The sequence below is a fragment of the Carassius carassius genome, chromosome 14 (assembly GCF_963082965.1).
Source record: "Carassius carassius chromosome 14, fCarCar2.1, whole genome shotgun sequence".
Lineage (NCBI taxonomy): Eukaryota > Metazoa > Chordata > Actinopteri > Cypriniformes > Cyprinidae > Carassius > Carassius carassius.
The window spans coordinates 13,900,229-13,919,153 of NC_081768.1; the positions used below are offsets into that span (position 1 = coordinate 13,900,229).

The following is an 18,925-nucleotide window of genomic DNA, read 5'->3' on the forward strand; positions in this document are numbered from 1 at the left end:
TGCCCTATCTCTCCTGAGAGGCCCTTTTCTGTTCTTCTGAACTCCCCTGACTTTGTGGTTTGCATCCCTTGCCACCCACATTGGCATGCTGCTCGACTTTGGTATGATTTCAGGCCCAGGGGTAAAACAGAACGACTGGAACTGGCTCACTGCTGCCCATTGCTCGCCGGTGCCCTGTGCGTCGCTCAGGTGTGCCAATCATACCTGCCTATCTCAGAAAATGGTTTCATCCTGTTCTTCATTGGCTTCCCCCAGTTTTCAGTACCTTCATAGCACAAAAAAAACAAAACAAGAGGTATTTACCTGGCAACCGAATGAAAAAACAACCCGGCTATGTATATTAAGGCGATCCGGAGTGCTCAGCTAATGAAATACAGTATGCTAAACTCGAGCAAGATGAAGCAGCTCATATAAGTAACTTATTAAATAACAGCCAGCTAATTACTGTGTCTTCCCATTGTCCTGCTGCTATACATGTTATTGAGTGTTTTATGTATCAGAGAGTAATGAGGAAGACAAGCCTGGCACCTGCACTGTGTAATTAAACATATAAATTCTCCCCTCACAGAATTATTTGTGGTCACGGGCTGATTTATATGGCTTGGTAAATTGCAACGTTGAGCTTATTTATTTATTTTTTTCCCTGAAAGGGCTTAAAAAAGAAACCCCATCCATCAGCCACCTTTGCCAGAATAAGCTTTGCTAAAAGTTGACTATATATAAGAAATACATGGTATTTTCCACCCTTTTTTTTGTTCTTGCCCTACTCCAAGCTATGTTCAATCTACAAGGCATTTTTCCTTTGGGGAAAGCAGGTACATATGTATTTCTGGAGCACAAATTAGTTTTATGTTCGGATAATCGGACTGATGGCGCTATCATTTTTGCACTGATTATTTGCATAACTTTGGAGGCCATATGTTTGTGTTGATGACTATCGTTCTAAGAGAGAAATATTGAGGAAAAAAGTTTTAGAAAGAAAGTTGGTAATGCAATATCCTGCTTAGAAAAGAGAGCATGGAAGAACATGTAATCGTTTCCTTGTCTTGATCACTTTGGGGTGTTTTTTTGTCAGTTCAAACTTTTAGCAGTGACTTATGTGTCTTGTGGCTGTTCACCTGGGAGGGACTATGTGCCTTTTGAAGATTGCTTATGCTACAGTTTATTATTTATTCTTTCAGGCAGATTATAAATTGATAACATCTTAATGATATGGAGAGGCTCTGGGGTGTGGAGAGTGTACTACTAAGGGACCTTAACTCACACTTGCGTTAATATGTGTGTCAGCCCCTGTAGTGCACATAGCATTTCTGATAAGCAGCAACAAACGCTCTCTTTGTTGTTACATATTTTCCATTCATCTGACGTTTCCCTCGTCGCTGCAGTCTCTCAATAACTACCTTCATGTTTAGTCTTCATTTCATTTTTATTTTTTTCCTCTGTGAAATGAGAGCTTTATTCCGAGTTCTTCCAGCAATTTTAGCTCCAGCGGCTTTGTAAATATTTGGATCTCGAGGTTTAATAAGTAGTAAATGATGAAAATCACATTTAGAGATGGTAATCTCCAGTAACTGAAGGAGGAGGTAATGCAGAGATGATGATTTTTCTATTTAGTCTCTGAATATTTTTAGAGTTATTATTGTGCCTGTGCTACTGCATTAAAGCATCCAAACACAAGACGCTGAAAAGCTGAACAGAGTAGCTGGTTACTCGCGCGCTGTGTTCGGTGCACACGCAGAGACAGGGTCGCATATCACGGACAGCGACACTGAACCGAGCTCTCTTCTACGCAGTTCTCCTCGAAGTCCCTCCTGCAACTGAACGAACAAATGCAAATCGCAGTTTGAACAAACAAAAAGATGTGAAAGAGCCCAATTCAGTACTCGCTGTGTTCTGGTGTTCAGGGCTCATGCAGAGAAAGGCGTCTCAAAACGCTTGAACACCGAAGTTGCTTATTTTTGCTCTTGTGCCGACAAATACATACAAAATATGTCAAAATATCCACCTTGGAAATTATGCTCGAAAAAACTGTCAGTTATTTCTTAAGTGAAAGTAAACAGTTGAGGAAAAAAATGGGATGTGTATTATATTGGATGCGTTCATCGTCTCTTAAAGTGACCGCACCTAATTTAGCTACTAGTTGCTGTAATGTTAATCCAAGAAAATGAAAATGAAAATCACTCACTGCTCTTGACTGAATTACTTTGTAGTTTTAACAGTCAAGCCAAAAATTATTCAGCATGGGCATAGGTTTGGTCTCAGCCTTAGTGGGGACACCCCATAACCCCCCAGCCCCCCCCACGAATTCTTTTGTTGTAAGATACCAGTGATTTAATGGTGATTTCCTTTTTTATTTCAGACTGTTGGCAATATAGAATATCACAATACAGAAGTGAATCTACTTTATCTCATTATATTGTGTTCTGACCCCGATATACCATCCTGTATACTGTCCCTAAAGAGCTAGTATAAGACTAGTATAAAGACACTATTTACCCTCCAGTACACTCATGTTAATACCTGGGAATGCGAAATGCTGAACAACCATATGGTTTATTAACAAACAAACATAATTTACAATGCACGTTAGTAGCCTATTTATACTTACCACAAAAAACACTGTTGCAAGAGGTAGACCTTTAATCACGCTTTAATAATTCAGTTCATAAAGACCTCACCTGAAGCCCTGAAGGTCCAGCTACTACTTCCTCAACATGCTCTTCCTCAACAGGCTCTTACACGGACATTGATATCTACACCTCCTCTGTACTGGATCACATCAACACCACCACTGACAGTGTTACAACAGAAAAACAGATAACAACGTACCCTAATCAGAAGCCATGGATGAACAAGGAAGTGCAACTTCTGCTGAAAGCCCGCAACAGTGCCTTCAGGTCAGATGACGCTCAGGCCTACAGTAAATCCAGGGCTAACCTGAAAAGGGGCATCAATAAGGCCAAGTACTGCTACAAGCTGAAGGTAGAGGAACACTTTTCCAACTCTGACCCCCTACGCATGTGGCAGGGCATCCAGATCATCAGTGACTACAAGTCAAGCAACTCCACTCCAACGGTCACGGACGTCTCCTTCCTTAACGAGCTAAATGACTTTTATGCTCGCTTCAACAGCGACAGCAAGGAGACAGCCACCAAAATCACACACTCAGCAGACCACCAAACCCTCAAACTCACCCCCACAGATGTCCACACTGCATTGAGCCGGATCAGTGCATGCACTTTCTGACCAACAGGCCTCAGCATGTTCGGTCAGGCCAAACCCACTCCAGCACCATCACACTTAACATAACACTGGCGTACCACAGGGCTGTGTGCTGAGCCCATTCCTTTACTCCCTTTACACCCACGACTGCAAGCCTGTGCATGGATCCAACTCCATCATTAAGTTTGCAGACGACACCACGGTGATTGGCCTCATCACAGACAACGATGAGACTGCCTACAGGGAGGAGGTACAGCACCTTGCCACATGGTGCGCTGACAATAACCTGCTCCTTAACACCAATAAGACTAAGGAGCTCATTGTTGACTTCAGGAAGAAAAAAGGAAGCACGCATGACCCCATCCACATTAACGGGATGGTTGTTGAACGTGTTTCCAGCTTCAAGATCCTGGGAACCACCATCTCGGAGGACCTGTCCCACCTGAACCAGCTGTCTTCAGCCACCCTAGTGAACTTTTACCGGTGTGCGATCGAGAGCATCCTGACCAGTTGCATCACAGTCTGGTATGGGAACTGCTCAGTGGCTGACCGCAAGGTACTGCAGAGGGTGGTGAAAACTGCCTAATGCATTACAGGGACACCACTTCCTGCTCTTGAGGACATCCAGAGGAAACGCTGTCTACGACGAGCTTGCAGCATTCTAAAGGACTCCCCTCACCCTGACCATGGACTGTTTAACCTCCTGCCCTCCGGGAGGCGCTTCAGGAGCCTCCGGACAAGGACCACAAGACTCAGGAACAGCTTTTTCCCTAAGCTGTCTCCTTGCTGAACTCTGCCCTCTGACACCCCCCACACCACACACACAGACTCCTCCCCCCTTCAACACTACATCAGACTGATGCATCTGACAGTACTGACTTGCACTACTGTCTGTTCATCCAGGAACACTGAATAATCCATTTGTACTCTGAAATATTTTCTATGCACTTTACTGTCCATTGCAATAGTGTAATTATGTTCATATGTTCATAGTTCTACCTATAGTGTACATACACTTTTACATAATTCACCTACATAGTATGTTCATAGCACACCTATCTGTATATCATGCTAATAGTATTTAAAATCTGTAAATTATGTTCATAATACTTATCTGTATAGTTATTGTATACATATTGTAGACCTTGTATATTATGTACTTACTGCTTATTGCACTTCTGGTTAGATGCTAACTGCATTTCATTGCCTTGTACCTTACATGTGCAGTGAAAATAAAGTTGAATCTAATCTAATCTAATCTAAAGAGTTTCCTATATGTAATTAAATGAACTAATGAATAAAATACACATGCATCATAGTATGCATTCAACACATCATGTTTATATTTCAGAGCCATTTTTAAATATAAAGGGGACAGGGTTTTGTGGATAAATGTGTTGAAATTTATGTTAATCTATGTGTTAGTTTGTCTGTATGAGACTAGCAGTAAGCTAGATCAACATTAGAATAAAATACAGATCATATTCTAACATTTTATCATTGTTGAACTGTATAACATTGATTAGTATAAGAAAAAAAAATAGTGCATTAGATTAAACTAGATTAAACAACTATTGTTGTCCTAGATTCACTGCTTCTATTGTTCTCAATTGTAAGTCGCTTTGAATAAAAGTGTCTGCTAAATGAATAAATGTAATTGTAAATCTGTTGTGGTTTGATGCTGTCTTTCCTGCATACAAAATGGTTATTTAATTTTTTTAGTCTATCCTATGGCTAGCAAGTTTAAACCTCCTACCCTATAGTGTTATTGGATATTATCAATTAAATAATGATTCATTATATTTGAATAACCAACAGTGTTAACTTTTGCCTTTTTAACATTGCCAACACGTTTTTCCAGCACATGTGTCTAACATGTCAGTTCTTCATTAAACTGTGCGTGGTTTCCCTTTTATTTCTCTGCATGTAGGGTAGGCTACACTCACAAATACATTACATAAACAGAATGTAGGAAACAAAAAATGTCTCAGATCCACCGTTTATGTTGACTGCAAGATTCTAAGTTACAGGTACAGGCTAACTGACATTCAGGCTGTGTCCAAATTCAGGGTCTGCATCCTTCGGAGTACTCATTTGAAGGATGTTACGTCACAGCGCCGCGATGAAGGCTGTCCAAATTCGTAGGATCCTTCAAATGCGGCCCACAAATACGTCCTCCTTTTCCCCGAATTGGAAGGATGGGTGTGGTGGATCCTTTCCCGTCCTACCTATCCCATAATTCTTTTCGGCAGAGCGTAATGGCGGACGAAGCGAGCGGTAGCGGAGTGGGAGAGGAGTACGTTTTTTAAAAACTGGCTTTTCAAAAAAATATATTTTTTCAGTGGTTGTCTAGTTAGGCATTTTGTTTTAAAACATAAATGAAAATAGGCTATAATGGCTTACCTGGATATGACTGTCTCGTAGTCTGATATAAAAAAAACTCTTCGACAACGAGCAAAGAAAGTATTTGATTTATTTAATTGCTTTATTTCTTCCAAAAGAATTAAAATGAGGAGAATAACTTTGTTTGTCCATGTTCCCGCTTCTTGCTTAGCGCTGTCACGGTTGCTAGGCGACAGGATATGAGCAACAGGTAAGGGAGGGAACTGAAAGAAGGGTAGGCTGTCCAAAATCACAAACACCGACTTCCAGGTTTTGCGGTCGTCGGAGGACCCCTCCTCCTTCAACCGGGTAGGAAGGATCCTAAGGAGGATGCAGACCCTGAATTTGGACACAGCCTCAGTTACTTGCTAACGTAGCATTCTACCATCCTGGGTAACACATACTATCACCAGTTAATACTATTTTCCTCAGTAGAATCTGCATTTGAAAGCCTGGTCAGTCACTTCTGCTAGTTTATTTGTGTGGCTAGCTAGTTATTTTGCCTACTTACACTCTGACTCTGCTTTATGAAAAAGCTTCTTCCCCTTTCTTCTTCTTGGGTGGCATCTACAAAGTACAAAAAGGGGCAAAAAAAACTGAATATTAAAATGTTTTTACTCTGGCCTTTGTATGTGGCAGAGCGACAGCCCTGGTAACTTACCGCCGGCGTCATCAGCACGCGCACACACACCACCCGCTCGATGCTAGTTCAAGCACAAAAGTAGTCCCGGTCCGCGCGTGTAGCCTGTCAGATACCCCGCCGCCAATCAAATTACGGCGTTTCTTGTACTGTCGTCATCCTGGCCATTAGAATCGATTCAAATAACAGTGCAAAGATCCAAATAGCAGTTCAAAGGAGCTTGCTAAATATTGGTGGGGACAAATTTGTCATCTAAAAATATTGATAGGGACTAGTACCTAGCGTCCCGCCTAAACATACGCCCATGTTATTCAGACACCAGACATAATTTTTGATATATATAGCAAAACTGTAATAATGTGAGAAATGTTGACGGTGTCTGAATAAATGTAGGTTTGATTGTATATTTCATTTTTACATTGAAGACTATCCAGTGCTATTTAACATTTAATTATTTGGTTTCTGTACCTTGTACACCTACAAACTTGAAAAAAACTTAAACATTGTGTAAATTGCACAAATAAATAAAAATAAACAAACATACAAATTATTACAACCTTCACCGGGTCCCCGCTGACCCCAGCTACGGCCCTGCTCACGCCTGTTTCACACATACTCCGTCTGCAGTGCGTATGCAGTCCATGTGCATTACGTATGTGGTGTAGCACGGACTCGATGTGCTTTCACACAAGATGCGTTTGCAGTTCGCTACTCGGTACGTAAACGATCGCTGCACTGCTGCAGACTCAACGCCGGAACGCAACTGGAATCCGTTAACATTGGTGCGTAAAAAAATATGCAAACGCATACACACTGCAGACGGAGTATGTGTGAAAAACGGCGTAAGGTTGTTTGCACCTTGTGCAATGTGGAATTAGTTTACAGCTTTTTCAAGCACTTTGTGATGCATTTTGGAAACAGGAGATGAGCCCCTTTTCTAATGCACCACCTAGCTTGATAAACCCCTTCTCATAGACTTACTGTTTGTCAATTTTATTCGGGTAGCATACATAGTCTGAATGCCTTCGGCAGAATTCGAATGAGCCATTTTAATCTAGATTAATCTAGATTAATTTCAAGATCACAGTGAGATTAATCTAGATTAAAAAAAATTATCTATGCCCACCACTAATATATATATATATATATATATATATATATATATATATATATATACACACATAGATATATATATATATATATATACACACATATATATATATATATATATATATATATATATATATATATATATATATATATATATATACACACACATAGATATATATATATATATACGAATTTGTATATTTATTTATTATGTTATGTCTAATTTCACATATAGCATTCAAAATGGTTGACTTCAATTTTTTTGTGTTTTATGTTAAATTATTTAGATAAAATAGTTAATATATAATCAGCCCTAACTAATAGTTAATCAGCTACAGTAAGTGGTGTTGTTGTACTAAATATAAGAACTCTTGAAATGCTGCATTGTCCAATCAGATTAGAGGACTGGACCTAATTTGTTTTGTAATTCCATGCAAATGAGATATGTGAATATTATTTACTCGATGCATCAATTGCAGTGTTTAAATTCTATGATGTTTCTGATTGAATCAAGACCTTACTGACTTGAGGCTATAAAACATTGGCAAAGTGTAATGTCTTTTTCTCTCTCTCCTGATTTTACTTCTTTCCTCTTCATTTGAGATTATTTATTTTATTCAGTTTAATTTTTTCTATTTTTTTATTTTGGCATTTTGTGGGGTCCTGCTGCTTTTATTACATTCCTGACACTTTTGTTAATAAATCATTGCAAAGTTAATGAAAATTGCATTCAGGCATATCCAAAATGATTGTGTCCTTTGTCATGCTAATAAATTGAAAGATGTTGGTCCAATGGGTGAATGCCTGCCCATTACTGAGAAGTTTTTGATGGGTGCCTGTTGAACCTCTCATTTTCTGCTCTTTCTCTCCCTTCCAGTTGTTTTTCTTCAGTCAGAGGATTTTTTTCACATTTATCTAGGTTTTATCTACATGAAACTAATAGGTTTCAGGTGCAGTCATTTCCCCTTGCATTAGTTTGCATGGCGCAACACAAGGAGCAAACACGTACGGTCTTAAAGCAACCCGTCGGAACAAAATACATAAATGAATAAGTAAACATAGCAATAATACACATTTTCTTTCATGCATGTCACTTGCACATGCTTCTTTTGGTTATTTTACAGGCTGACCTTTACCTTGTTACCTCGTCTTGAATTTAAAGCATTTGATATTCTAAAGCATTAAAGAAATCTCTGTCGTAGTGAGTTATACATTTTCAGCATTTCATTTTTGATAAGCATTTTCCAATATCTCGCTTTTTCTTTCCTTCTAAGCTCTGTTGGTTGTGGACCGTCTTATCGTCCGCCACACTCGGCAGATACTGTGTCAGTGAATGAGGTGTGGACTATGTGGACGTTTTACAAATCTAAATGCAAAAAGAAATGGAATATTTGATAGCCTTCCATAATGGCCCTGAAATCTGTGTCATTATCTACTATCAGATGTGGCTTTTAAAAGCATCGGGAGTTCCTGGCGTTTTACATGAATTTCAGCTGAGAGCAGTTATTGAGAGCAGAATACATTTAGCGGGTCAGTTTGCTGGGCCTTCCATTGTTTGGCTTCCCCTCCGCTTCAGTGGCACATACTGTAAGAGAAAGCAGTAACAACAGGTAACACGGGAAGCACCGTATATTCAAGTGATGTACGCAAATTTAAAACTAGTGCTTCAGGATTGAAATTAAATTCAGTACAAGATGTCCCTCTCTTATAATTTTTTTTTTGTGACTGACTCTTGGTGTATTCAGAATTGGAGGAAAGCGTTACAACGAGTAAAGTAGCATATTGATGAAAAAATGTCTTTAATGGTGAAAATCTAATAATAATGTGCATTATTGTGATTTTTTTTTTTAGTTAATACAAACATACATGTAGCATTTCACTTATTCTCTGTTGGTAGAAACATAATTAATACTGTATTTGAGGTGAATAAGGAATTGTCATTTTATGAGAGAGCCTGATGCATATTTTGTTTTTGTCATGCTTATATGTAGGAATATTTATTTTTATTTATTTTTTATCTACAACCGCCTTTAAAAAGCGAATATTGAGTGCTTCATTGGAATTTGTGTTTACCATGACCTTAGCATTGCTGCAGAATGATAATTGTTGTGACAATTGTTACATGCTTTTTTGTTATATAACATATGTGAGTTAGTGCTCTACAAAACATATGAAAAACACCACAAAAATGTTTTCAGTGAGCTGGCAGTAAGGAAAAAGTTCTGCATATGTCTCTTTACATAAAAAGCAATAAGATTAGTTACTTGTTATTATGAAAAATACGATATTGTAACATGTTACTTTTAAAAGTACTGTTCCCAACATTGGGTGTATTTGAGCTTCAGAGCTAATTTTTGAATGCAAGAAAGCCCATTTAAAGGTCCACTGAGGAGAGCCAGATGGTTTATATTTAGTGACTGAAGCACTAATCTTCACTTATATCTAAGATTCAACATGTTTGTTGATTCTTGCTTTTAGCTCATCTGCTGATTGATGTGCGGACAACAAGGGAAGGTCTATATGTGTCTTTTCTCTGTTGATGGCCGTGTGCATTGGGAGGGCTGTGCTGGATTCAGCTGCACCAGATTTGATTAGCAATCTAATGTTTTATTAGAGAGGAGTGCGAGAGGGGGAATAATTAAAGAGTCCTTGTGAGGGAGAGACAGGCAGTCCTGTCTGCCTGGGCTGATGGGACATCTGTTTGCCTGGGGGTCAGGCACTGAAGCGGTGGGGTGCTCGAGATGGAAGGGGGAGTTTGAGGGGCGACTGGGTAGAGGCATGCTGGAGCGGGACTGGTGGCCGCACTGGAGTTTGTTTCCTCCCACTCTACACTGGAGCAACAAACAGCAGGCCTGCTAGCACACAGACACCAAATTAAACAACTAACCCAACTTCATTAACAGAATAATGATGGTCTCAGCCTGAGCAATGCTTTATTACCCATGCAAAAACACATTCACATCAAACCGCGATAGGCCGGCGTGCAACCGGAGCGCACCAGGATTTCGAAAACGTTTAAGTCGATAGACGCAGACTTCAATTGAATGGAGAACAAAGAAAGACAGAAAAAATGGCGAATCATCTCCCTGGTTATGTATCCTGTGTGCACCTTGGATTGCACATGGAAAGCCTATGCCAAGTTTTCTCCATGTGCAAGTGCCATGTTGTGACCCGGAGGTCACGGTCGAGCCGTGCTTTGGTCTATGGGGTGGCCCCTCCCACAATTCTTACCTCCATACTGCAACCTTTCAGTCTAAAATAACTTAAAGGCGCTGTGCCTGATGGGAATACGGCTCCAAACTAAAGGCTAGTCCTATTAAAACCACCATAATACTAAGGAGGGGGATGAAACGGAGTAAACTGTGGGGATGTATTGATGTGGAGAAAATGAGCAGCTCTTGCTGCGGAAGAGGCGTGACTCCCTATCGATTTAAAAAGGGAAAATGTAGAAATAAACTCTGTAAATCGGGCACTGACTAACAGGTTAACAGCGACCATCTTTTCATGTAAACTCTTTCAGTATTCCTGCATTGATGTCAGATGATGAGCAGTAAACCTCCTGCATCTTTCCGGCCTTGTGAATTATAGTGTTTTTATAGATCAATATGCAAACGCAATTATCTGTGTTATTAAATTGTGATAAATGGTCATTGTGGTTACGCTGGTGTTTGTGCTCAGAGAGGAAGTGTTTCATGGTTTGCTACATCTAAGTATTGATAATTTACAGACTGGAATATTACTACTGGAAGCAATTGTCAGAGCACACATTAGTTACTATTATACCGGAAGTGTTTGACAACTGTATTTTTTAACCAGTGTTACTCTTTGTTTCATTTGTACAGCAGGTTTCAGGTGTGGATCAAAAACTTGCTTGTATCAACAAGTAATTGAACTTAAACCAATTTTCTATTCTCATGTGAACTGTGAATATCAAAGTACATTGCAAAGATTGCAATTCCCATAACACCAGAAAGTCAATACACTTTATTTAAAGAGATATATCTATAACTATAGTTACATACCCTGTTTGCTTTCATTATTTTACAAAAGTGCAATGTTTTTTTGTTATAGTGAGTGCACACAAATAAACGTAGAGGCGTTACAGATTTGAAAGATGTATTACTCTTATCTGTATGACCAAAATGACAGAGTATTTTAAGAGCACCGGCGTGACTCCAGTGACTGCACCGGCGACTCCATCTGTCATGCTTTAAACATGCTACTGCTTAGCTTTCACACTTCGCACAGACACTTGAACAGCTCACATTTTTCAAGGTTAACATTAGATTGAGCGGCCATGTAAAGTTACTACTACTTATATATTTCAGATGATAAGCCATATTTGAGGTTGATGACTTATAGGCAAGTTGGATGTACTGTATTACCACAAAATCCAGCCGTTAACGATCTGTCCATGCACTTTTTGTCTTCTGTGAACTACTGAAATTTAGTTCGACCAAGCCTCTTCTTGTTGACTAAAGGTCAATTAGGGGGCAGCCCTACAGTTTTTTTTTCTGTGTTTTTGATCAAATAAAAACAGCTTTGATGAGCATAAAGCCAGGCTCACACTACAGTAGTTTTAGTCTGATTTATCCCCGTTTTCCCCCTCCCAAAAATCAGAGAAAAAAATTATTGTTGTGGACCTCGGTCCGTTCTGACGTTCAGCACAGATTATCTGGTAAATTTGTTTGTTGGTTATTTCTTACAAAAAAAAAAAAAAAAAAAATTATCAGTATATTATTACAAATTGTGGTTCTTGTCAAAACAGCTCTAACACAGATTAAAAATTGACTGACAAATCATGACTACTTATGACTATCTTATATTGTCAGTTCTGTTGTCACTCTTCTTTATTAACAAACTCTATTAACTGTAATACTCTAAAACAGGACTGACATCTGTTGCTAAAGCTAGCAGTACTCCACATGCATGATACGTGGGTTAGGGAGTGTAGTGTCTGTGGCTGTGTGCTAAATAGCTCATTTCCTTTTCTCCTCTCCAGAGTGCATGTTTGGGTGCAGTGGCCACGTTATCATAACAAAAAGAATGAATGGGATTTGTCATCACACACACTTCCCAAAGATTGATAGAAATTGTGCATAGCTGACTTTTTTGTGGAATTAACAAAGTATATACACACCTTCCTCTATCAATGATATGTCCATCATTCTTCTGAGCTTTGGTGTAGTGGTTAGTACATGTACTGTAAGTTCTGTGAGCCGCTATGCTTTATGATATATAACTGTCAGTATATTTTAAAATGTAATTTATCCCTGTGATGGCAAAGCTTAATTTTGCAACAGCCATTTATTCGGTCTTAAGTGTCACATGATTTATTTTATTTTATTTTATTTAAAATGTTAAAAACAATCAAGATGCTTAATATTTTTGTGGAAATCATGCTGAATTTTAAGGATTTTCTCGATTCTGTAATGAAGAGAAGAGAAAGGGATACCCGGTTTTCCCGGTTTTCATCCAGAATACCTTAAATTGTGTTCGAAGATGGGTTTTACGGGTTTGGAATGACATTGGGTAAGTGATTAATGACAAAATTTGGATTTTGGGGTGGAGTATCCCTTAAATAAGAACAGCATTTATTGGAAAAATAAATCATATCTCCACTGTCACTTTTGATCAGTTAATGTATTTGATCATTTTAATGTGAAAATCTTACTTACCCCAAACTTACAAACATTTGTATGTATTATAATGTGTGTATATATTGTAATATAGATTTTAATAATAATAATATATACAAATATTTTATACAGAGTGTATGGCATATTTACATGTTATTGTATAGTATCATCTAAAAATCTAATTTATGACCTGTTCCCTGCACAATATCTGTCTTATAAAGAGACAAATGCAAAAAAAGAAAAAGAATGATGTCAATGAATCAGCTGTTTGACGGACATGTATTATTTGTCAGAGATTTGTTGATTGTGCTTTGGCGGGAGGGTTATGGAGCAGGTTTCTATGCCAGTGAGCCCCATCCTCATGGTCTGTGAGCTACAAGGAGAGTATGTGAAGCACAGATGGAGGGTGGAGGAGCTGGAGAGCGTGAAAGGGAAGAGTGGTGTGGTAGGGGTTGGACGAATGGACCTTCAGTCTGTTCCGAGAGACTGAGTGGGTGGATGAGAAACCTGCCAGGTACGCATTGATTGACAGGCCATCGTGACACGCCACAGCGGAGGAGGTGAAGATCTGCTCCATCGCCACAGACGAATCCGGGGAGGGTCGGGGTGAGCGGCCAGCAGTCAACCGGCGACGTCCAAAACGGAAGCTCGGAAACAATTCCTCTCACAGCAGAGTTTGGGGACAAAAACAGATCTCTCATATTGAGAAGAGAAGGGAGGATGGGGTGAGAAATGTGGCTGTAATTAATGAGTAGCTGGAATGAGGGAGTCCCAGATGGAAAGGCAGAGTCGCCTGGCATGATTGTGCATCCGTGGCTGAGCTGTAAGATATACCTGGCCACACGCTCGGCTCTCTGAAGTGGCTAGTTAGCATACGCTGCTCTTGTTATTTGTGTACTCAGTGTGAGAGCGGGCCTCCTCAGCTGCCGCTCACCAGAGACTTGTTTTGTAAGATTAATGAAGGTCACCGATATTCTCAGAAGTATTCTGATAATTAAGACTTTGTTTATCAAAAACAAGTTATATGAAGAGCAAAAAAGATTCATGGTAATTATTCATAATCTTAACAATTCAAGTGTAGCCACCTCATTTGTGCTTTTAATTCTTCTTGTTAATGCTTTGCATAAATCTGCATAATTACTTGAGATGCCTGTTGTAATTTTGACAGCTACTCAGCTCATGTGCACTAAAGTATGGCGAATGTTCCACACACTGCATACTTATAAACGGACGTATGGCGCTGGTGGAAAGCTAGTCGGAGGAGTTTTGTTCTCCTCGTCGTGGCCTCGGGAAAGAATAGGTGTTTATATCAAATATGCTAAATGAACGGTTTGGCCCGCAGTGGGGAAACGCAAGCAGAATGACTGGTTTTATGACCGAGGCGCTGCTGCGATCACGCTGACAAAACAAATGCTGACATGCTTCTATAAATCCTTGGCACAAATGGTCAGTCCCCCTCTGCTGTGTGCCCAGATGTGTCTGCGGAGAGCAAAGGCTACTGGGCCCTCTAATCACACTCTAATTTCTGCTGTAATAATCATCATGTAAATGGATGTGGAATGGTAATGCAAGTCTGGAGTTTACGTAATCTGGTAATGACCTCTTGTATTACACTGTCTGTGATGTTGCCTATAATAGATTGTTAGTCACTAATCTGAAAAGGGGGGAAAAATCAAGAACAGTGGCTTATGAAATTAAATTTGGAGTGTGGCTGGGCCTATTAGCACTCTGACATAAGTGATATAATTTCTTTCACTCCTCTGCGCGCACACACAGACACGTTCACTCGTGCTTTAGGATGGCTGATTAGTATTCGCTAAACAGTAGAAATAATGCTCTCATCACCAGCTTAGACCTCAATGATACTTTTTAACTAATGCACGGTGAGGGTACACAAGTCATTGAAATTAGAATGCCGGGGCTGCTTTAGCAGCAGAATGCTCAATACCATCTAGACAGTATGCCTGTTTGTGAGCGATGACAAATACTGGCTTTTATATGAATTATCAAAGCAGGGTTCATATGCTGTATCTGCCCTGCTATGATGCTTATGTAATGGTTTCCGTCCCTAGCCCCGTAATCTCTGTACAGAACAGTTCACCCATATAGGGAAATTATCTCTCTCTCTCTCTCTCTCTCTCTCTCTCTCTCTCTCTTTTTTTTGTTTAATTTAATTAGCCTGTGTATGCTGAACACAGGCCATCATTCATTAAACTGTTGTGTGAAGCCACACACAGCAGACCATGATTCATTACATGATTTATATATTTGTCGTATTTGAACAATTTTTTACATATATGCTGGTTTATCCTGTTATTTTGAAACTTTATTTAGCAGCCTCGTCAATGGGTGTGTTGGGGGGAGGGGGTGTTTGTTTATTTATTATAATTTGTATTTATTTATTTATTCATTTATTTATTTTTTACTTTGCAAACATGTGTTATTTTAGTAACAATGACATATTCTTAAATTTTTTTGATAATATTTCAATTTACTTTTTTGTATTTTCTTTTTTCTTTTTTTATGTTTTAGTATTTTGTTTTGTTTTTCTTTTCTTTTCATTTTATTATTATTATCATTATTGTTATTATTATTATTTTTGCCTATACATTTTTATGCCTATATGTGACCACGAAACCAGTCATAAAGGGTCTGAAAGCTGAATATATAAGCTTTCCATTGATGTATGGTGTGCTACGATATAAATATATTTGAAAATCTGGAATCTGAGGGTGCAAAAAAATCTAAATATTGAGAAAATCACCTTTAAAGCAGTCCAAATTAAGTTCTGAGCAAGGCATATTATGCATAATTAAGTTTTTATATATTTACAATAGGAAATATTAATTCAAATTTTTGCTAAATATCCTAATGATTTTTCTTGCATAAAAGAAAAATCGATGTGACTAATGCCACAGATATACCCAGGCAATTTAAGACTGGTTTTGTGGTCCAAGGTCACATATAGTTTTAATGCCTAAATAGGTTTTATTGCTTTTATTTCAGTTTTAGGTTTATTTATTTTAGAGAATCAAGTTAAACTAAACTTTAATTTCAGCTAAGGTTTTTTTAAATTTATTATTATTATTATTTTTTTTTAAGAAACACGTAAATAGTGTTTGTGTGTATTATGACAAACAAATAAACACATTAAAGGTAATTAATCATGCTTAAATGTGGAAGCTGCTTTAGATAAAGGTGTTTCTCTTAAGCCTCAGCCATTAAAACCAAAAAAAAAAAAAAACTCAAATTGCTGTATTTTCAGCCATATCTATTTAGACATACTGTTAGTTTATGTCAGTATTTTGCATGGTTTGTTTTTTTAATGGCAGAACAGCAAGCATGTAAACACTAGCACCTAATATTCCTCCCTCTGTGGACCCAGAGACCTTGACCCCTCTCGCCAGCCTGCTGTCGTGCCTGCGTTGCGGGTGCGCTGATGTGCGTAAGGCTCCTTCACGGTGCTGTGAGCCATTCACAGATCTGCGGCGGACTGTGCTTTATGGGAGGGCCATGTGGCATCGGGAGTTAAATGAAAGTTGCCTAATGAAGTAAACTTATGAAGACGGAGAGAGGGGAGGCGAAGAGACAAAGAGAGGGCAAGAGAAAAAAAAAGAAAGAAAAAAAACTTTCTTTAATTATGTTTACCCAACAGGCCTTGCCTCCTAATTTAAATAGCATAAACATCTGGACTGCACCGGCATTAAAATCATGGCAGTAGTCAAGCAAATCTTGTGGAAAATAATGAAATTAGATCCCTGATGTTGTGACAGAGGAAGGGCAGGATACATCAGCTCCATGTTAATAAAATTTCCATGAATGACTGAATACAATTAAGAAATTGTCAGTTGTGGCTGTGAACTTTTGTAACTCATAGATGTTTGCATCATTTGATTATGGTGGCAATTTGGAATTGTTTATCAGTGTCTGTGTTGGGGTATTAATTATGACCTTTTTATTGGTCACAATTAAAACAAACACAGGCTTATGGGGAAGGACAGAAGCCGAGGGCTATTCTAAACGCTAGAAATCATCTCTCTATAGACCCTGTATTATTATCATTATTTTGTTATGGCTATAATTATTATTATTGTTATTATAAAAATAAATAAGTAATTTTATGAGGTAAAATTAGCCCACCTTTTTGTCATCAGGAGTTAGATAAGACTTTTGTCTCTCATTGGGACGTTAATCCTCAGTGTTGTGTTTTTTTTGTTTTTTTTTTGCACGTTGTTTGTCTTATTGCTTCTAAATTAAGATTCAGAGCGAGGTGCTTGCAAATTGAAATATGAACCTCTACCTCCGTTTCAGTCCCCTCTCGAGTTCAGCATTTATCTTATCAGCCAGCGCAAGGAGAGGGAGATTGTATTTGTTGAAATGATTTGTCAGTTTAGGAAGTAATAATGGATTTGGGCTGAGAGCTGTACAAACAAGGCCTTCAGCATGGAGAGAGATTGAGGAGACGAGAGGAAGGGATGACTGCTCTCAGTGCATTCTAATGCACTCTGAGAGAGAGAAAGGGATCATCACACATCTCTAAATAAAGATTTGTGAGCTTCATTTCTCAAACACATGGATGCAGAAAGGGAGGGCTGCCGTTCGAAGAGGTGTTGAAATTCCCTAATTATGATTTCAAACTTTTAAATCAGATACATTTTCATTTAAAGTGGATTTTAAATATGAAAAATTCTAAGAATTGGGCAGTGTTTTTCAGAAGTCTGAGACTGAGAAAATGTACTGTAGGTTTAAAATATGTTCTTAACCTGTGCTAATATTTTTCAGATGGTTAAAAGAAGTCTCTTATGCTCATCATATGACCCGGACCACAAAACCATTCATAGACCAAGAAAATCTATAATTGTGACCCACACCATATATTGTTGGCTATCGCTACAAATAAACCTGTACTACTTATGACCTTTATATATATATATATATATATATATATATATATATATATATATATATATATATATATATATATATATATATATATATATATATATATATATATATATATATAATATATATATACTTTAGAATATATATAATTGTGTGCACCTAATTTCCTTCACTTAAAGTTCAAATGCCCTTTTCATAGTCTTCCACTGTTCTGATGATGGCTGTTGTCTATAAAGTATGCTAACATTTGTGTACTTAACCATGCCGCTATATATCATTAGCAGGTGAGTTTGTGTAAGATGTTCAGACACTTTGGATTTATTCTTGAATATGGGCTCAACATACAAGACCGTATCTAATTGACTTTTTAGCCAACATCAGTCAAGCCTAGCATTATTTTGTCTGTTGGTTGGCATGGTTACTAAAATGGTTTATTCTTACATCTGAAACTCATAAAAATGGATACAACACAAGATGTGGAGCTGTACTGTTGATACAGAATGGAAAAGGACTGTACCACAAAAATGTGTAGAGGGACAAGTTCAAAGCTAGTGTGGAGCTGGAGGTAATTGTTTCCATTCTTGCTGCCAGATCCAGGGTTAAGTTGTCATCAGCACTGTTCTTCTTATTGAAGGTTTTATCGTCTTGTCTTGGTCTAAAGCCTATTGTATTTTATTCTGATTTGGAGTGTCTTTTGTGTTTGACTCATTTTTCTTGCCTTGATATGAAGGCTGTATTTTTTCCCCATTCCAGGAAAAGTCATTTTTTTACCAGTTCTTTCGTTACCTCTACATTTTGACCTTTCACCTCGACTTTGATTTTACAACCCAATAAAGTCATTCAAACAAAAGATAATAGATTTTCTTGCCACTCTTCTTTAGAAAAGCTGTCTAGAGAATTCTATGGTTCTAGGTTTTCAAAGCCTGTACACAAATCATTGGTAATATAATATAAATGCTTGACTTTTTACTTTTTTTTTTTAAAGACCACTGCACATATCGTTTATACGCAACATACAAAAAAGTTAACA

At 38.2% G+C, this 18,925-nt stretch overlaps 1 long non-coding RNA gene across 2 annotated transcripts in view; it reads left to right on the forward strand.

Moving 5' to 3' along the window:
* Positions 1-18,925, forward strand: part of LOC132156555 (uncharacterized) — a 161,372-nt gene that overhangs the window by 32,880 nt on the left and 109,567 nt on the right. The window lies entirely within an intron of this gene.